Genomic DNA, 22,111 nt, shown 5'->3' with positions numbered 1-22,111 from the left:
GGATTTAGGGGAATGTGACTGGTTTGGTCACAATGGGCATGAAATCTCAGGGGTGCCACAACTATAATAGAGAATGGAACGTGAGAGGTTGGGGGGGAGCTGAATTTTGGTGTCACGTGCTGAAATTTGAGACCCTTAAGGTGTGCAGCTGCTCTTGGCTTCTTGTCCTATCCTGGTTGTCTTCACAACAGAAAAGGGCACACTCCTCCTAACCCCCCCCCCAACCCAAAGCGTAAACACACCAGTATATACTGTGTATACCGTAATTACTCAAAACATGTTTATTTCAAACCTGCCAGAATCCTGGCTCAAAAAATGGTAATCGGAACCCTCCATTATTATTATATCCCTGCTAAATGAGAACTTTGAAAGATCTGAGAATATGAATATACAGGCAACTTCAACTGGCATCCTAATCTGTATACAAAATAAACATTATATTCTCTGCTACCACTCACGATTGTTTTAATGACAAAGTTCTAACTAAGAAGTTAAAGTGAAGTTAAGAGATTATGTTCTCTTAACTTTGAACCTGGCAGATGATAATGATGGTGGTGGTGGTGGCGATTATACCAGTAAATAAACATAATATATTTCAACACCCTGTTTCTATGCAGAGCTGGTTTCAATGAATTTAGGGCATGTAGGCAGTTGCTGTCTACAGAGTCAGACGGTGGATACATCTGGCTGAGTACTGCATACTAACTAGTCATAACTCTTGTAAAGTTTTGGACGAAAGTCTTGCCCAGCTCTAAACTGGAGATCTTATGGACTGGCACCTTTCGGATGCAAATCACACGTTTCTGCCACTGAGTTATGGCTCTTCCCCTAATCCCTCCTTCAGCTCTCAAGAGTTACATTCCTTTCAGGCTTTTTGTCAACTAGCTAATAGCATGAAAGCCTTACATGCAAGTTGCACAGGGTTATCTCAGGCCACGCTGCCATGAATGCAGAAACCAAGAACTTGCAAAACAGAAGGAGGACATTTTCCCCCAAGGATATTTGAAAAATGCAACATCCGGCCCTTCGAGGGATGTTTTGGATATTATTTGGCACACTAAGATTTAGATGGATAAAACAATTCACATTTTGAGTGGCATGAAGGCGCAGGGGCACATTTCTCATGCCAAATGAGATTGATGGCCTTATGACACTTAGCAACTAACAAACTCCAGGGCCTTACTTCAGAGGAGACAATGCATACACCCCATACCCAACACAGTGCCAGAGCATCATATGTATGAAAAATAAAGTATGTGAAGTTGTTCTCAGGATCATCTTTATATCTAAACAAGGCCATACAATTCATGAAGATTATATATTACTACAATAGCACACCTAAAAATACAGACACACAATAAGCATGGCATCATATGTAAGAGACAAAACATAATCAGCAGATTATTTCTTAATATATTGTTCCTATTTTTAATTTCCATACTTCAGCAAGCATATGGTCATGTGATTCAGATATACAGTATCTATGAAAAGTCAATGGCTTTCCCCATATGAACTGACCCAGACCCTGCGATCACCATCTGAGACCTTTCTTCATATGCCTCCTCCATGAGAGGTCCGGAGGGTGGCAACACTAGAAAGGGCCTTTTCTGCAGTGGCTTCCTATTTGTGGAATACTCTTCCTAGGGAGGTTTGGCTGGTGCCATCATTATACACCTTTAGGCACCAGGCAAAAATGTTCCTCTTTAACCAGGCCTTTGGCTGATTAACATCCTATATCCTTTTAATTGTATTTTGAGGTGTGTGGGGATATTGTTTTGTTCTGTTCTTGTTTTTATTGTGTACTCTGTGCTTTTATCTTGTGAACTTTCCTGAGATCTACAGATGAAGTGTGGCGTACAAATTTAATAAATAAATAAAACAAAACAAAACACCCAAACCCCAACTTTTACAATGACATATTTGTTTTTTATTCCCAAGAGGAGTTAATCAATCCCAAGGCAGTTAATGTTGCATTTTCTCTTATTGAGCCAATGCTTACCACAGAAGTTTACTTGCTGTTCATAAATATATATATATATATAATTTAATAATCAGCATAAATTAATTCTAAGGAATTCAGGCACCATTGCTCCAGCTAGAGTCAATGTCTTGAAAACAATTCCAAATCAAAGATGTATGCCGGGCCAATCGTTGGAACTGTGTGCATTCTTTCCATAATGTGAATTCCTCCAAACCCACCCCATTAAGAAAAGGCATGAATTTTTCTATTAATACCATTGACCTGAACATCTCTGGCAATACCAGTTCAAATATTTTCCGGCGACAGTTGCTATTACTAACTGCACTGTTTTCTTAACCTGGCATGAAAACATTTCTCTAACATCCCTGTTAATGATAATATAAATTATGCATTACACATCATGACATTGACTCACAGCATTAAAATTCATGGGGGGGGGGGGCTGAGCCTGAATCCTGCATCCCATCTATGTAGATTTTTTTCCCTAGGTATCTGCAAATACACATGCCTCCTTTTCTCATAAATATATTAGCATAGCCATTAATTAACATGTCAGCAAGGGACCAATGTTAATCAACCACGGATAGAACTACTGCATCTACAGTTTTGCAGGTGCAAAAATGTATGATACATACTGCTGAATTCAAAGAGATACCAATAAAATGCTGCTGAGAGGGGTTTGTAGAATACAGAACTCAATGATTGCATCTAAACAGCATATGGAAATCTAATTCTCATCTCCTGTTCACCAATGCAAGAGTAAGTATAAACTCACATCTTCGAGATGAAAACACTTGAAGTCGGCACATCTTTTTTAAATGCTGCACTGCTGAAGGTGTTCAGGGCAGGCACTAGAGACGTCTCGGAAGAATGGCTGACCTCACAGCTACTCTGCCAACGGCTATAACAAGTCTAGCGCTGAGTGTGAGCTGAGACACTGGCCAGTTCATATGGGGTTCCCGCTTTATGAATGTGCTGCGGCCAGTTACAGCTCAAATACTTACACCTGTTTTCCCATCTTTTGTGTGAAAGAAAAACAAATTGGCTGTTGTAAGTTCAATCCCAGTTTCCCATGGTGTTCACTCAAGGAACTATGGTTTGTTTTCACTATGGTTAGGGACAACAAAGCAGGTTTTCGTATCTTGGCTCATTCCTCAAGTCTGAACATCATGGAAAACTATTATTTTAGCATGATATTGGATTAAAAAAAATTATCAATATTTTAGAACGATATTGATACATCCAATTTCCTCCTCTGGTACACTAAAGAGGAAGAGAGGGAAATTCATAGATCTGAGGCTCGCTGCAGTTTCTTCACAAACTAAGACCGTTGTATATGAACTGAGTCATAACTACCAAACACCCACAAAGGATATATGCGTGCATCACATATACAATATCTATGAAAAGTCAATTGCATTGTTTACTGCTTATCAGTTAGAAAATACCTAAAACAGATTCACATAGGTTTCTGTCATAGTCCACGTCATGCAGGGGGTATGGCCTGGATCGTTCTAAGATATTCAGGTCACTGAATCCTACTTCATCCTAAGACCAAGGTGCTATTTGTTCCTAACTCCAAGATCTTTATTGTGAAACATAATCAGGACTTTAGATCCTTTTGGGAGCAAACATATGAAAGCAAGACTTTCCAGTGGACATACCTAGATTTTATAATTTTCCCCTTGAGAAATTCATCACACCCCTCCTCTTAATGGCATTCAGCTAGCATTTGGCCTATCAGTCATCTGGTTTTTAGTTTCTGCTGCTTGTACAGTAGATATGGATAGTGCTGCCTTTTTTGTTTAGTGGTGTTTGTTTCCTTGGGAAACTTGTGTCCTTCCTGGGCTGAGTGAGTTCCAGCTACTCAGCCACATTCCCTTGCCTCAGGGGTCCTCAGTAGACTCTACCATCTCATAGGCAGAGGATGAAGGGCAACACAAAAGAAAACCAAGGATTAAATAAGGAAATGCCACCTGAATAATACTGTCAGCATAGGGTCTGATACTAGGCCTTACTGTGTAACTATTTTATTTTAGAAACTCTTTAGGCTATAAGGTGGGGTATAAGTGGTCTAAATAAATACATGAAAGTTGGTGGTGTATTCTTAAATTAAGTTTTGTTGTATTTTAATGAATTTTCTTCTTATTGCTAACTACTTTGAGCAATGTTATGTTAAAAGGTGAGGACCTAAATATTCTTAATAAACAAGTCAATACCTTGGAAAACTTACCCTCCGGCCTTCTAAATAGGCCATGTTTCAACCAATAAATGAGCACTCATTTCGTGCTAGGGTTCTCATATGGGCAATGCTCTGCCAATGATTTATATGAATGAAGTTGTCATATATATGCAAATATTCAGAGCTTGCATATATCTGTATCTGCTTTGGTAATAGTATAAAAGGGTGTTTACTCATTCAAGCCAGGATCATGACAAACCGTCAAACTCACAGATCAATTGCTCAACATTACATGCACCATCACACTCTGCATTATACTTCAGAAAAAGGAACGTTTGGAAACCACAAACTGTGACTTCAGATTTATTTATACAATATGGGCATGTACAATTTTACCATCAAACAAGGGAACCCTTTAAAACTATTGTAGAGTAGAAGAGCTACATGTGAAAAGAACTAAATCTAGGTGTTGTTTTTCAAACATCATTTTGTCTTGATATATTTGAACATGCCTTGCATACAAATAAACTCTAAAATCTTAAAACAGTTGGAAGTCACAATGGGTAAACATGCACTTAAGTGCTTCCTGAAAGCAAATGTCACAGGCCTGGTCTCTATAAATCATATTTTTAAATGGGCCAAGGAAATAATAATGATAGGTCATTCAAATCAAGGAGTCTAATCTGACAAAACTAATTCCATTTGGTGAAGAAACACTGTAAGAGAGTGAGGAGAGGGAGGTGGCGTCAAATTATTTTATCTGAAAGCTATAACTCAACACACTCTCTCTCTCTCTCTCTATATATATATATATATACACACACACACACAGAGAGAGAGAGAGAGAGAGAGAGAGAGAGAGATAATATTAGGATATACTTATAAGTAGCCTAGATGAATGCTGCATTTGTTAAAAAAAAATGCTCTCCCCAGAGTTTCTCATACCATATTGCCTTAACTAATTAAAACAATGAAAACCTGTAACTCATAACTGGAAATATCCTACATCTTCTGCTGCAGCCAACAAAGTTTTGCCAGTTTATCAGAAGTTTATATTGTCTTGCCTGCCTTCTTGGAATCTAAAAAAGTATGTACTTCAGCCATAGTTGCAAACTCCCACACTCTGTAATGTTCAGTGTTGTTAACAGTCTTTGCAGAAAAAGCATTCTAGCTGTAGCTAGCAAATAGGAAACTAATTCTTTATGCTCAGATCTAACTACTCCATTCACATAATTTAATAAGAAGACTGCTGGTGTAATGGAATAGCAGGAACAGTGACAATTCAGCTCCATCATCTACCGGTATATTATATTGTGCCTACTACATGGAGGCCTCTGAAATCAAGTCCCTGAGCATTATCACAAAATGTTCTCAGTCATTGCAACAGATTAAGGAAACAGCATCAATAGAATACTCACAGTACAGAATCTATACGGGAAAAAGAATGTTGTAAGTTTAGTTAGGATTAATACCCTCAGCCATAGTTTAGGGATAGGAAATTCTATGTGTGGTAAGACTGGAAAACTGAGTGAAGAAAACACTCCAGTGTTAGGGAAGTGAAAGTTCATGGAGCACAGCGGCAGAACAGCTAGAAGAAGGGTGAAAGAGGCAGCAGGAAAGAAAGAATAGAGGAAAGGTCAAGTGGAAAAAACAGAGGTTTAGGGAAACAAGGTTAATGGGGAGTTGCAGAATGAAGGCACAATGAGATTTCTATGAAAGAAGATTCATGGCTAAGCCATTAGCTGGAAGATGAATTTTATATACAGTATTCATGTGAAATAAGTCGGTTTCATAGCTGAAGGCTTGTAGTCTTTATTCATTTAACAATTTGAACATAAACTCCTTACAAATGGCCCTAAACATATTAAAACTATACCTTGCTTTTCTCAATAAATATTTAGAACTAAACAACCGTTTGAGGTGAAAGTTATCCCTATTGCATTAAGCAAATTAACAATGCAAATGAAAGTATTGTCCCAGGTATCTTTAATTACAACAATGAGACAAAATATCAGTATGTGTCAAGGTCCAGGCATGTCCCACCCATACGTCAGACACACTGAGTTCAACTGGGCTCAATCCCAAATTAATGGCTATAGGATTGCAGCCTAAAATATATGTTAAGTAGATACAGTGACCAGATAATTTTAATGGTTCTAAAATTTCCTGTTTCCAGACACCTTCAGTGGTTTTCAAATATTTATGCCTGTTACGAAATGTGCTAAATAAGCATAATGACCACTGGATGCATACTGCAATTACATACAGTAAAGATCCATTGTAACCATTTTACCAAAAGATGCCCATGCGTCCTAAAGAGAAGTCTTGCTCCCACACACTAGTTTTTAATTCTGAACTGTGAAGCTGACAGAATTACTTCTAACTTTCACTGTTCCATAGTGCTAGAATTTCTCAATCCAAGCAGACTATGAACATCTTGGGAAGGAGAGGGGAGCTGAGCAAAAGGCTCAGTACTCTTCTTGTTGATGCTAGTTAAAATTTTATATGGAAAGTGGTGATTTTAACACTAGGTTAGCAAAATGCTGTGCTTGTTTGTTTTTTAAATGCTTTCCAGTAAATGTGAATCACTTTAAAACACCAATAAAAAATATTTTTTTCCTCATTCACTTTGTGACTTATGTACAATACTGAATTTATGAAGCACTTCTAACTTGTGACCATATCATCCAACAAATTAAAAGATCTGTTTATGTGGGGATGGTGTGGGGATAGAACTGCCTCCTTGGATAACAGGGAGAATTAGGCAATGTAGGAAAATCTTCTTGAAACAGGTGGTTTTAAAAAGTATGTTTAATACTGCTACTGTGGGTACCAAGCACATATTCCTTGAGAGAGTATGGGGCCACTACTGAGAAGGCCCTACCCATTGTGTTCTTCAATCTAACTGATCTTAAAAAGTTTCCCATTAAAGTTTTCCATTTTGTCCAAATAAAAAAAATATGATTAACAGCTTAGAAACAAGTTAGAATACTAAAATATCTATAGTTTCCTTATTCATACAAGGAGCAAAGGGGTTGTGCAGGCAAGGCAGTGGATGATAGATATCCCAGGTTACTGATCATCCAAACATGATTTGACAATTGAAGCAGGCTATCAGGAGTCCCTTACATGTTCTGCTGGCATAAGATCCAAATTCTGTGACTCAAAATACATCATACATGAATGGAAAGATAAAAAGTAGTTCTTTGTGCAACACTTAGTGAAACTATGGATCTCACTCCCATGAATGCAGTGATAGTGACCCACTTGGAAGGCTTTAAAAGAGGATTAGACAAATTCACAGAATAGAATCATAGAATTGCAGAATTTGGAGGGATCCTGGGGGTCATGTAGTCCAACCCCCACAATGCAAGAACCTCAATGCCAAAATGATGCAGGAACCCTTGGCTTTCATTTGGGCTCCAGGCCAATGAAGATTTGCATGTCCAGAAGTTCAATGACAGGTTTTGAATGGGATGGTGATGTGCTGTGCTATTACTGAAATGCAAAACTCAAATCAAGAAGGGAATCAAGAGCAGCTGGTGGAACTGCTAGGCTGCAACCTTATGCTGACCCAGTAGGGCTTACTTCCAAGTAAACACATATAGGATCAGGCTGTGATGCAGGTTTTATAGGCCTTGCAGGATTCCTATAGGCACTGCATAACTTTACAGTAAAAAGCTAAAGGTACCCCTGACTGTAAGGTCCAGTCGTGGATGACTCTGGGGTTGTGATGCTCATCTCACTCTATAGGCCGAGGGAGCCGGCATTTGTCTGCAGACAGTTTTTCTGGGTCAGGCGGCTAGCATGACTAAACCACTTCTGGCGAACCAGAGCAGTGCATGGAAATGATGTTTACCTTCCTGCTGGAGCGGTACCTATTTATCTACTTGCACTGCATGCTTTTGAACTGCTAGGTGGGCAGGAACAGGGACCAAACAATGGGAGCTTAGCTCGTCATGGGGATTCGAACCGCCAACGTTCCAATCGGCAAGTCCTAGGCTCAGTGGTTTAGACCACAGTGCCACCGTGTCCCCAACTTTACAGTTGTTGTTGTTGTTGTTGTTGTTGTTGTTGTTGTTGTTGTTCAGTTGTGTCCAACTCTTCGTGACCCCATGGACCAGAGCACGCCAGGCACGCCTATCTTTCACTGCCTCCAAACTCATGCTAGTTGCTTTGAGAACACTGTCCATCTCATCCTCTGTTGTCCCCTTCTCCTTGTGCCCTCCATCGTTCCCAATAGCAGGGTCTTTTCTAGGGAGTCTTCTCTTCTCATGAGGTGGCCAAAGTACTGGAGCCTCAACTTCAGGATCAGTCCTTCTAGTGAGCACTCAGGGCTGATTTCTTTAAGAATGGATAGGTTTCATCTTCTTGCAGTCCATGGGACTCTCAAGAGTCTCCTCTAGCACCATAATTCAAAAGCATCAATTCTTCAGCGATCAGCCTTCTTTATGGTCCAGCTCTCACTTCCATACATTACTACTGGGAAAACCATAGCTTTAACTATATGGAACTTTATCGTCAAGGTGATGTCTCTGCTTTTTAAGATGCTGTCTAGGTTTGTCATTGCTTTCCTCCCAAGAAGCAGGCGTCTTTTAATTTCGTGACTGCTGTCACCATCTGCAGTGATCATGGAGCCCAAGAAAGTAAAATCTTTCAATGCCTCCATTTCTTCCCCTTCTATTTGCCAGGAGGTGATGGGACTTTACAGTAGACTCATGCAAAAATAAGCAAGGAATACCTTTATTTTTTTCCTCCTTCCCCTTTTAAAAATAATAATGTTAGGTTCTTAGGGTACTAAAACTTTTTAAGATTTATTTTCTGTACATTTGATTTCAGGTAAGCTGACACAAGGAGAGGGCAGGTTAGACAAGAGGTTGTGAAAGAGGAAAAGAGATGCATTCATAAAAGAGGACAGAAAAGGGGGTGGAACTGCAAGAAGGGGAAAGAGACTCAGCTCCTCAGGGAGGACCTAAGTTACATTAATAAGCAGATTTTAGGCATGTCTACGCAGTTATTTTAACGATACTTAATCTCAAGTGAGTAAGCACAGAACTGCAACTTTTAATCATTCAACGTTGATTTGGAATGAAAATTAATTTTAGTTGCTTTTTAAAGAGATTGCAAAATGGAAAGACTTTGCAAACTAAATGAAAAAAAAGTGTTTTGGAGTGACAACTATATGTTACCTCAGTGGAGGAGAATACGATGAGTTCCTTCACACTTCGTCATCGAACAAAGGGGCAACAACATACTGTTGCCACCTATAATAAATTCTGAGGGTGAAATGCTGTTCATTTTGATCTCAGGCAAGTTGACCTTCAGAAGTCACGGAGAGGTGAATTAAAGGTGGCAGAGAAGGTGACACAAGATGGAAGAAAGTGAGCACAGTAAAAAGGAAGGTGAAAGAGAGAGACAGAACGGCAATGCCAACAGATGAAAGGAAACAAAAAGAAGGTGAGAGAAAGAGTAGAAATATTTGAGTAGGTAACAGAAATGTGAAGAAGGCATGAGCAGAGAGAGAGGCAGCAGGCAGATAGCTGGTGACAGAAAGGATCATGAAAGAAGGTGAGATGGTAGCAAGTGACAACAGACAAAGGAAGCGCAAGGGGGAGGCAAAGATGGAGGACAGAAGGTGCACATAGGTAGGCAGAGGAAAAAGTCACCAGAGGTGACAGAAAAAGGAGGGAAGTGGTGAAACTTAAGGAAAGGGGAAAAGTGAGAGAAAGGGTTTTTTTTTTGTAAAATAATGCAATAGTAATGCTCAATATTAGCCACAGGCTTAGACAAGACTGCCAGAAATCAAGAGGGCTACAGCTATTTTAATAGGTTGAAAGGTTTGAGCCACAGAGCCTAGGGCCTGCTGATCAGAAGGTTGATGGTTCGAATCCCCACGACGGGGTGAGCTCCCATTGTTCGGTCCCTTCTCCTGCCCAGTGCCCACCTAGCAGTTCGAAAGCACGTCAAGTGCAAGTAGATAAATAGGCACCGCTCCTGCAGGAAGGTAAACGCTGTTTCCGTGCGCTGCTCTGGTTCGCCAGAAGCGGCTTAGTCATGCTGGCCACATGACCCGGAAGCTGTGGGCCGGCTCCCTCGGCCAGTAAAGCGAGATGAGCGCCGCAACCCCAGAGTCATCCGCGACTGGACCTAGCAGTCAGGGGGTCCCTTTACCCTTTACCTTTACTGCACATGAAATACTGGCTCATGTGTATTGGAAAAATCTGCATGTCAGCACCTCAGTGTGTGATATGTGATGAGATGCTAGCACTATTAAGTATACATCAAAAGTTAAAATGTAGAAGTGGGCCATATTCCTGTCTGGGGGTCAGAGGTGGGTCTCAGGTCTCGACCATGTTGTATTGTAGTTCTAGAGGAGAAGCTTCTGACACTGACTGGATAAGCTAGGCTAAAAATAAAGCTAGCTTGCAAAACATAATATTAAAGCCATTACCTCATAGTTAAGAAGCAATAAATCCATAAATCATACAGAACAAAACATGTGTACTATTACTATTGAGTAATAAGTTATTTGGCAGCTACTTAATAAATCCCCCACCCAACCCCAGCCTTGTTCGAAGCACATCTCAGAACATAAGCATGTGCCTTGAGAGCACTGGCATAAACAACGGTTGCTGTAATCAAACTTCAAGAACACAAGGATAAATCAGCAATAGAAAATGTGTTCTCGGGAATCATATAGCCATGCAGATCTCCAGCGAAAGGCATGAAATTACAATAAAAAGCAACATGGATATAATTAAAAACGAGGCTACCATCTGTTTGTAGAATAACTATTATACTGGGCACTACCTCTGAAAAGGCAAGTGCGCCTCAAACAGGAAGCTCATTTCACTGAACTATGAGACAGGGCACTTGCTGGATGTCAAATGCCCAATGCAGTCAACACTTGCACCGAAACTACACTAATGTAAGTTACAACAGTGTGAACAATTCAAAAACGATTCACTCTGATCATTTAACGTTTACACTGCAAAGCTCTAATTGCACGATTTCCAATTAAAAATAATTAACCATGCAAAAAGAGGAGGTTAAAGTAAACATAAACAAAGACCAACAGCCCAGACCTATCCGGGCTACTCTGAAGTAGATTCTACCACAGCTCATTCCCACATTAAGTCTGCACAGGACTGTAAACGTATTATCTTTGCACCACTGCAAAACTGCCATGCCAACAGAATAACGAAGATTACGCCGACTGAGTGGAGATCAGAGTTTTGCCATAAGTGAGTCATAACAGTTTAACCTAGCACTGAAAATGTATAAACGTTTACAATACGTAAGGTGTCTGCTTTGAAAAAGGAATGTTGCTGCAAAGTACAAACATTTACAGCATACTGAAGCTGACTAAAATAAATGAGCCTTTCTTCTGAATTTTGCTATCTGGCCATTAATTTTCCAGATTTAACATTTCTTTTTTGCAACGTGGAACCAAAATATTACAAATCTCCAGCTATCGCTGCTCAAAAGTGATTCAATATCGACCTGAGCATGCACAAAGACACTCAACTCTCTCTCTTTCTCAACCCACACAGGATCTCATTTCACCCTTACAGGAGGAGAAGTCAGTTTTGAGATCATCCCCTGAAGAAAGGAAGTATATGTTGCAAAAACCACCCATACAATTTGGCACTTCCAGAGAAAAACAGTTGTTTTCCCTCTGCTTTTTTAATGCCACTCTCACAATCTGAGAAAGACAGGACTATAAGGACTATTCGGGAATGCCAAAGTCAATTCCAGAGCCTTCCCCATCATGAAACAAGTAAAGAATTGCTCTCTTAACAGCAGTTCTGGACCCTGTCACTGTGTTCCAGAATTCTCAAACTGTTTCCCTTCAGATATTTTGAACTACAACTTCCATCAGCTCCAGCATGAATGGCCAATGGTCAGGGATGACGGCAGTTGCAGTCCAAAACATATGGAAGGCACACAGCCAGAGAAAGCTGTTCTGTTTTAACTATTACATTAATGGTAATAATCAGTGCTATTTTTCTAGAAAAAGTGGTGCTGGAACTCGGACATGGACACTTCCTTCATGACAATGGTGCCCCCGGAGAGGTGCTGGAACTGAGTTCCTGTGAGTTCCCCCTGAAAAGAAAGCCCTGGTAATAATTTCAGCCATAAAATGGGGTCAAGAAAGCACTCGCATATTTCTGAACATCAGAGGTAGTCCTTAGTTGGCCATCATTTGTCAGAAGCAATGCATTACAGTAACAGGTGTCAACAGCTCTTGCAATGGATGCAATAAGTTATTGCCTTCCATGTAGGTGAAAATACACACATCCAATGACACCAAAACACATGGCTCTGTCTAAAATGTGAACAAAATTTGACAAAAAACACAAGAACCAATACTAATTACTGCTCCCGAGAAGAAATACATCACAGTTTGAAGCATGTAAACATATTTTTGAAAAAATTACCAATGAAATGCAAAGGTTTGGACAAGGTCTTTCTAAACAGCCAGATGCTATTACAGTACAGCTTCCTGTGCTGGAGTTTAGATTAAGGCAGATCAGTGCTACAAATTTACTTTCCTACCAAGCAGGTAGTATTACATAGTTTCCAATCCTGAAACAACTTGTATGGATGGATGGAAAGCATTAAGCAAGTGCTTAATTCAAAACTGTGAATAAGATGAAACCCTGGTTCCATTAAACCACAACAGGTCCTTTCACAACACAGTGCAAGATAGTAATCTTGAATATGATATTAACAGAGTGTGTGCAGCCATTAGCACAGTCTCACTTATGACTTCACATGGATGGATTAGGTGTAAACAGCCCTAAAATCTCCTGCATCACACTGTTTGGACAGAACAACAAAGGACTGACACTCTGCATCTGAACAAATCAAGACAACATATAGAAGAACTAAAAGATCAGTTTCTGTGTCCTTGAACAGGGTCATGAATACATCTCTCAAGTTGGCCTATCTGACAAATGAAAAATAAGGGTGCTATTGATTTCTCCTTATTTGGTTCTGATATTGTTGTTATTCTGGTAACTTTCAGAAGTAGAAGATATGGGAAAGAGATATAGAGGTGCATTCAACTAACTTTTGCTTAGAGCTGACCCATTGAAATTAAGTTCATCATGGTTATTAATTTCTATAGGTCTGCTCTAAGTAAAAGTTAACACAACCCAGATACAGTGAGTGTGTGTGTGTGTGTGTGTGTGTGTGTGTGTGTTATATGTTATAAATTGCTTTGGGATGCCTCATGGGAGAAGATTAAAAACTGAAATAAATAAATTATTTATTTATTTCAGTAGCACCTGAAAGTGTGCAGATTGCTCATTTATGTGAAGTGAATTGTGCCTTCCACACAGAATAAAATAAGTCATGAGATGTTGGAATAAAATTTGAAGCAAAGATTTAGAACGCCGTGCTTCTTTTGATTTGTTGTTTGCACTGATATTGGGTCTTCTTAGAACTTAAGAGACATCCTTCTGGATTTCTTTCTTCTTCTTTTTAATGAGATGATATTCACTGACACATATGTAGGTACTGCAGCGGATTTAAATATTACTGCAATCACCACAGGACCTGAATAAAAACCTGCCATCTAGAACCAGCAAACCGCAACAAGTTGTTGCAGTCCCATACCTAGTACTAGGGCAAGCTTAAATCCCCTTCTGCCTTCTTCAGAAGTCCGTCTAGCACAGTACTGCCCATACTGACTGAAAGCAGTTCCCTGAGGTTTCAGGCAAGGGGACATTCCCAGCCCTACCTGGATTAAACAGATGTTCTACCACTGAGCTACAACTCTTACCAAACTCCAGCAGCTAAGATACCTTCTGGAGCATCAGTAAGATCATTATATGTAACAGGTAAAGAAGTCAACAAAGAAAGCAATGGTTATTCCTGGACTGACTTAGTCAAGTATCAGATAAGAATGGCTGAGAACCTTTAAGGGCACTTGCTGCTAACAACCATACATTAATTATCTCACTGCTCATAGAGGTGCTCCTGAGAGACTTCCCTAGGAGACTCTTGAGGTGAAGGGTAGAGGGAGACCTCACTGTTCCTTTCTTGCCCCATCAGCAGTATTTATTGGTGAGGCTACACTTCCTAGGAAATCAGTTGAACTTCTTCAGACCTCTGTATAAACATACAAGCGTATGATCAAGTTGTGTATACGGATTGCAGACCAACCTGTGTATACAGTCCAGCCTCGGTTGTCAAATATAATCCATTCCGGAAGACCGTTCGACTTCTGAAATCTTCAACAACCAAAAGCGGAAAGTGGAAGCCTCAATACAACAGGGAAACTCAAAGGGGAAGCCGCGTAGCAATCGTTTGAAAACCGGAGCAGTTACTTCCGGGTTTTCGGCATTTGGGAGCAGAAACGTACAATAATGGAGGCGTTCAGGAACCAAGGTTTGACTGCATTCACTTGGAAGTAAGGCCTGCTGTGTTCAGTGATGCTTACTCCAGAGTAAGTGTGGATACAACTGTGGAATTACTGTAGGTGCAGAGCCAATGAAAAACTTGCGGTGCAGCCTGCTTCTCAAGAAGATTGACTTTCCACCACTGAAAACATATGAATTATGCATTTTTCCATTTTGAATGATTTTAATAACTATTCATACATTGCATAGCCACAGAGACCCATTGCACGTCCCTGTAAAAAGCTGCATCTGATTCCCCAACCAATTTATGCTACTGGGTTATCATCTGGTTAGTGATTACAAACTGTCCCCATGCCTGATAAAAGAAAAATTAACATTTCCAATCAGCTAAACATATAAAATGCTTAAGTTGTGCAGCCTGATTCAAAACATTGTTCTCCACTAATAATCCTTTTTGAGTTATCACTGCTTATTTTTGAATTATCACGGCTTTGTTTTTCTTGACACATATAAAACACACACCAAATGCCAATTCACAAAGCATCATTAATTTAGGGAATTCACTGCCAAAAGATGTGGTGATGACCACTAGCTTGGATGACTTTAGAAGATTAGGCAAATTCATGGAGGATATGTCTATCCATTGTTATTAGATATGATGGTTTTATAGAACCTCCATGTTCAAATGCAGCATACCACCAAATAAAAAATGCCATTTCCTGAACACCTACTGCCTTCATATGGGCTTCTTAGAAGCATTTGTTTGGCTACTGTGGGAAACAGAGTCTGATCCATCAGGGCTCTTTCTTTTGTTCCTAATGTTGTGCATGCCAGATTTGAAGAATATACTCATTTACAGTTGCCATCAACTTTGAATTTGAGCTTTATCTAAACAAATCTTCACCTGTATGCATTAGATATAAGTGTTCAAATGCTTCAGTATTTCCCCCCCCCCCCCCAAAAAAAAATCCTACTGGTGGTGTATATAGCTTTCAGGGATTAAGGCCCTGCAAATGAATGAGAGGCCTCTTAACTGCATCTTACACATTGTCTAAGGTCTAAATAAAGGCATGCCTAATATTAAATGACTCAGAGTAAAACAAACAGAACTGAAGATCACTTTATTACTCAGAGTTTACTCAAGATGGCTATGGCAGTAAGTCTTGTGAAACTGAAGACGCCTCCTTGAATAACTGAGCTCTAGTACTAATTATGCCACAAATGTTCCTATGCGAGCTCAGCCTCCAGTTTTATTAGAAAACCCATACATAACTCGATTCCCTCTCTCCTACCAATCTGACAGAGAGCATTCAATTATATACCTATGCAAGTATCAACATGACATCTTTCAGATTTTGGTAGGATACAATTAAACATCATACTGACAGAAAAGGAAAGCAACCTCGCAAAACAAGCTTCTCTTCTCCCTTACACAAACACAAGAAAATAATATGTATATAGCCGCTGGAATATTTATGTTTCAGAGCAATAGTCATCTTGTGGACTGAGCTGAAGGGCTGTTTCTGTTTTTATTATTTAGCTGAGACACATCATGGGTTGGGAAAACATTTTGTGGGATTTGTTTCATCTCTAAATGCAGCCGCTGATTACACAGCAGAGGAAGCCTGCCATTCCATACTTACAACAATGTAAGGCCTGATGTCAACTTTTCAACTCTTTTATAAGTTGTCAAGGCCTTAGAACTCCGGAGAACACTCTGTGCAGACCTCCCTCCCCAGTGATTAAGATGCAACATGACATAACAACAACAACAACAGCGACTAGTCTCTCCCATTTCAATGAACGAATGCATATTTGCGTCAATACGCACGGGCTTTGGATTCCCAGCTACCCACTCCTCTGAAAAAGCCCAGTACAAGAATGAGAGTTCATCTAAGATCTGCAAGCCGCGATCTATCCTTCTCCCTTTGTTATGCAGACCTGCGCTTGCCTTCATCTCACGCCCAAGAAATACATCTGGGTTGCTAAAGTTTCGCCTCTTCCAGGCTCGAGTAAGGATCTCCTGTTTAATACCCCCCCCCCAGTTTTCCCACTACCCTCTTTCCCCAAGGAAAGCTTCCCAGCTATTGGAGGCGGGGGGGGGGGTTTGCATGCGACTAATCCCCCACTGTGCGGCATCTTAACTATTTATCTACATCTGTGCATGCTGCCTATTTCCCTTCCACCCAGCCAGCCAAACCATTGCAACTCATGCTTTTTCCTCCTCCCTCCTCCCTTTTAAACACTTGTGCAACAATTGCTGTGCTCGCCACGCCTTGCGACGCTCCCTCGCTGCTCTCCCTTTTCCACAATAACAAAACTCAAGTTGAAAATAGAAAGCAATTACCTCCCGAGTCAGTGTCCTCCGCCAACAGGAGCCCCACATAATCCAAGAGGGCAGCGCTCTAACCTCCAGAGCTGCTTGCTTCTCCTCCTCCAGAAATTGAGCCTCGCCTGGTTTCTCAGGGGCTGCAGCGGTCTCTCCCCACCCCACCTCCACTTTTCTTTTCTTTTGGGTAGTGCCTTGACAAATCCTTTCTCTCTCTCTCTCTCTTGCCTTTGTTAAGGGTTAGAAGTTGAGCTGTGCCTGTTCTCTCTCCCTCTCTCTCTCTCTCTCTCTCTGCCTCTTTCACTTCTTGTATTACAGTTACATGGCTGTGTGACGTTTCTGGCTACAGAAAAAGGGGGAGAAAACAACTGAGGGTGAGAGCCGCCTGCCAGGGCGAAGCTCCTCCCTTCTTCGCCTCTCTGCTGCTTTCCCCTCCCTCCTTCCTCCAGACTAACACACAGCAACAAGCTGCTTTTGGGGTGGGAGGGGGTGGAGAGAAAACAGAGCTCTGGCTCTGTCCTTCACAGGTATAATCTCTACGTACCGTCCCCCCAATCCTTGCAGCTCCAAGCAGCACTCAAAAATCTCAAACATCATTTATTATCCTGGTTATTACCAGTATTGGGTCATCGGTTTGTTGTTGTTTTTGCTTCTTCTGGGATAGTTAATTGTAGTCTCAGAATATAATAAAAGCTGACACTGCCACAGTGGGTAGGGCAAAGCCACTCCTGCTACCCTGCTGCAAACAACTGCACCTTGAAAGGACACTACCTTTCTCCAATACTGGTGCCAATGTCGCTGAGGGGGGTCTGTCAGGCATGTCAGCAGTAGTTCTCAGAAATAATCCTAAAAGCGCACTTCCCCCTACGCATGGTTGCTCAGGAGGAAGTCCCGTTGCATTCAGTGGGTTAGTGTACAGAGGACTGAAGCCTCAGCCTCCGACCCTAGGCTGTGCATTCTCATTTGGAAGATGTTCCACTGGAGGAAAAAAATAGGGTTTACTTCTGGCTTACGCATGCATAGGATTGTGCTTGTAAGTGCACTTTTGAACCACTATTTCTGCGCCTACAGAGCAGAAAGCAGAACATACATTTCAGCCAAGTGGGTTTTCCCTTTTTTGCATGGCAGATGTGGGAAATGTAAATATGCTTAAACAGGTTGATCCTATGGAGGTTTCTACCTGCCCCCCCCTGAAGGAAGCCCCAGGGATTTCAGCAGGACTTTCTCTCAAGAAGTGCATAAGTCTACACCAGTGTGGTGTCATGGCTAAAATGTTGGACCTGGAAGATCAGTGTTCAAAAATTTATTTGGCTATGAGACTCATGAAATGACCGTGGCTAGTCGGAGTCTCGGTCTGACCTACCAAACAGACCTACCAAAGAGGCAACTGTGAGCTTCTTGGTGGAAATGTAATCATGAATAAATGGATACTGTATGCATAGGGCCTTTTTTCAGCCGGAACTCACCAGAACTCAGTTCTGGGCAACCCTCAGGTGAGCACCATTATAATTGTAAGAGTACAAGGGAGGCGCTCATGGTGAGTCCCAGCACCTCTTTTTCTGGAAAAATAGCACTAGGTATACATAGCATTTGCCTATTGGTGTCAAGTAGGAAAACAGACAACACCACTGCTAACACCACATGGCCTGAAAGCTGCCGTGGCTTGTTCTGTAACATGAACAATGTTCTTGCTAACACCACAGTGTGTAACAATGAGTGCACGCCTGACCTAATAAAACAGAGGGGACTGGTGACATCGGAGTTCAAGGGGTGAGGACTATATTCAGTTACTGCTCGCCTATGGCAACTAGCTGCTGAAATATTGATAGATCTCCCCTACCCACTCTTGTCCCAGGTTGAGATGGAGAGAACAAATAGGAGGAAATGATTTTAAAAAATAAATAAATCTGGTTCTTAAAACTATGCAGCTGAACAGCAAAATGTTCCTCGTGTGAGGTTTTGTCCTCTTTAAGTTACTGTACACTTTTTTTTTCAAAAAGTTAAATATATGGCTGCCAAGTGAGTTAATGAAAAACCCTTTGGTAGTTAACTCATTTAGCATAGCAGCTATGAAATAAAGTATGTGGCACAAGGCCAAAGCATAAAGGACTCTTCTTTGAACCTACTCAGGTTTCTCTCTAACAAGAAATAGTTCTGACCATCTTCTGAAAAAAGTGGGCAGCTGGCTTCTAGACAAAAGGGCAAATTTAGGCCTTCAATTGTCCATCCTGCCCCTTAACCCAAATACAGATCATGGAAAAACCCAAGAAATCAACCATTTATCCTGGAAAGCACAGAAACCTCATTTGCCCCGAACAATCAATATACTAACAGGCAGTATGTTCCTCATACAAAACCAGAATCAATTATAATACTGATATAACAGGAAACAAATGAAATCGCAAAGCAAAGAAATTGCTAAGTGCAAAGCAGGGAAGGATACATTCCAGCTATTCATTTTTAGGGTGCAATCGTATACTTGAGATTTGCCGTAGAAACTGGCAAAGCCATGCTACTACGCAGGCAGAATGCCAGATGGGCCGTCACCCTGACAGATATGTAGAGCACTCTGCTGGCAGAGCCGTTCCAGGATTAAAAAGGCCAACATCAGGCAGTCATGGGCCACACAGGGAAGAACTACAGACATCGTATCCTACAATCCTTCAGTCCACAGGCATGTCCCCATCAATAGCACAATATTACATCAGTGCTCAGCCTATCACAAAGAATCCACACAAACAGCTGAGATATCAGTGGAAGGGGGGGGGGTTAAGCCACCCCTGCATGGACAATCACTCTAGTCACATCCTCATGGCAAAGCATAGGACCCATTCATAGCACACCACCATCAGTAAATAAACCCCACACAGAGACATCCTAAGTCAGCTGATAGGGTGCATAGAGCTATGTATCACTCTGATTCACTGTTAGAAACTCAGATATACAGGGTGAGTCTTTTAAATGAGGCCCCATGGAACATGTGTACTCTGTATCCACAAGGCCTCTTTTAAAGGACTCACCCTGTATAAGCTAGGCGCCAAATGGCTCCTTAAACCAGGGTTACAGCTGCCAAAATGGAACGCCCCGTTGCCATTTTTGGAATGAAATGCGTTCCAGTTGTGCAGATAAAATCCCACAGATAAAATTCTAATGGACGAGCTGTTAGTGTGTGAAAACAGGCAAGACCCAAGGATGCCCAGGCTTGGACCTCCAGATGGGGGAGATGTCAGGCACCATCCTGGCGCCCGCACATCTTCACTTGGTTGCAAGTGACCGATAGCCAGGTGCAAAACACGCCTGGCAAATTTTGAACACTGCTCTGGTCTCATGTTGTGCACGCTTACAGAGCTCACAAGGGAGAACTCTGCTGATTGAAAAGATCCCCCCATGACAAAAGGAGCACTTTACACAACACAGACAGACCTCACAACACACATGAGATCTTTCAGCCCACTGCCTAGAACTTTAGCAGGTAACTCACCATAGGACTCCAGATACCATTCCTATCACCAAATTCCACTCCATCCCGACAACTAAGTAAATAAAGGGGGGAACACATCCTGTAATGTATGCCTGCTTCAAGTGTCTCTCTCTACCACATCCCCTTTGCTATGTGCAACTACGTCCGTCTTGTCTAAACTGTACAGTTTTATTTACAGCAGCCGCACTGCCTGCTGCCTTTTACACGATGTTCTCTTGCTTCCCAACAAGGCTACCTGTTGGCAAAGGCCAGGCACTCCACTGCAACTATTGCCACTGCTTGTGAGACACTCAGGTGCACTTTTGCCTTACAAGATCACAACCGAGATGCATGGAGTAGGACAGGAAATGAGCACCACACATATGGGAGCCCACAAGGGGGAAGGCTGGGGAAGGAGCATGGGGTGAGCACTCAGGCAGCACCAGTCACTGCTCTCTCTCACCTGCTCACAAGCACCCAATTTGCATCCCTCTACAGAGATTATGCTGGAGAGCTGTTGGCTACTGCTTGATATTCTCTCTTCTCTCTTTTTTAAAAAAATCATTTTATTGGTTTTTAGGTAAATATACACAGAACAAACAAGGAACAGTAAAAAAAACTGACTACAATATTTGTCTTTCCCTTGATCACAACAGCTACAGGATCCACCCCACTCCCATTTTGTACTCATCATGATCAAAATCCACTCCATAACCTGCAACAGTGACCAGCATGCTCTCAGGGGTTCCTCTGAGAGGTTCTTGACCTGCAGAAAAGCTCTATTTCAGACAGATGCAACAGGTGAAGATGTCCTTAATATCGAGCTACTACCCTCATGTCTGTGTCAAGCCACTGTACAATCCCTGCTGGAGTGGCTAGTTAGACACACACACACACACACACACACACACACACTTTCCTTCCAGAATCACCTCCATCCTGGATGCTGTTCAATAAGTCTTTGACATTATCATACATGTTGTTCCTTTGGGCTGTATCCCGTACTAGTCTAAGTCAGAGTAGACCCATTCAAATGAATAAACAGACTTACATTGTTCCATTGAATTCAGTGGGTCTACTTTTGTGGGGGGGAGGACTTTTGTTGGGGGACAGAACCAATGTGATTGGTCAGTTAGTCAAGTATTTCTAATGTTTTGCTTGATCTAGGGGGGTCAGCTACCCCCCTGCCCCCCCCCGGCTATGCCCATGGATTTTTTCCTAACCCCCTAGAAAAATCTGGCTCAGGGTTGTTCTCTAAAGGAGGCAAAGGGCTTATGGGCTTAGCGCCCCCCCCCCCCCCGCCGCCTGGACCCCGAAGGGCCAAACCTCTCAAGGTATGCAAGTGGGATGGACATTGCTGCCATGGTGGGCGTAGCAGAAGTATCTTGCAAATCCACAGCCTGACATAATTGAAGCATAGTATAGGATTGCTCCTTCCATGAATGTGGTCATTGTGTGGTGTGGCATTCACAAAGTATGCTGCCTAACAGTCATGCTGTTGTGCCATGATGGTTAAATCTGACATTTGCTAAGCGGACTTTTAAATGTAAATTATTTTTGAGCATTTAAAAAAAAAAACCTTGGTGCAGAAAGAATCCAGACGGCACTGCCTGATTCATTATTATTATTTGGCTACACAGCTGTCTGCTTTGAAAACCATGAAGAAATCAAACAAACACACACACATTATGTTACAGAGGTGGTGTGAATCTGCACTACCTTAAAGGCCAAAGAACAACAAAACCGTCTTTAACAGCAATGCCTTTTAAAGTGATATAAATAATCATTC

The 22,111-nt window shown here is 41.5% G+C and overlaps 1 protein-coding gene across 3 annotated transcripts in view; it reads right to left on the bottom strand.

The window, feature by feature from the left end:
- ZNF516 (zinc finger protein 516) overlaps window positions 1–22,111 on the bottom strand; it is a 120,843-nt gene that overhangs the window by 95,828 nt on the left and 2,904 nt on the right. The window contains exon 1 of one of the 3 annotated variants that reach the window (XM_033154781.1): window positions 16,881–17,275. The exons of the other annotated variants lie outside the window; for them this stretch is intronic. The gene's annotated coding sequence lies outside the window, so the exon portion shown is untranslated. Of the gene's footprint in view, window positions 1–16,880; window positions 17,276–22,111 lie in introns of those variants that run through there. 3 annotated transcript variants of the gene reach the window in all.

This window comes from Lacerta agilis, chromosome 7 (genome assembly GCF_009819535.1).
Source record: "Lacerta agilis isolate rLacAgi1 chromosome 7, rLacAgi1.pri, whole genome shotgun sequence".
NCBI classification, from domain to species: domain Eukaryota; kingdom Metazoa; phylum Chordata; class Lepidosauria; order Squamata; family Lacertidae; genus Lacerta; species Lacerta agilis.
The sequence above is the reverse complement of the archived record's forward strand: the minus strand, read 5'-3'. Positions and strand labels throughout refer to the sequence as shown.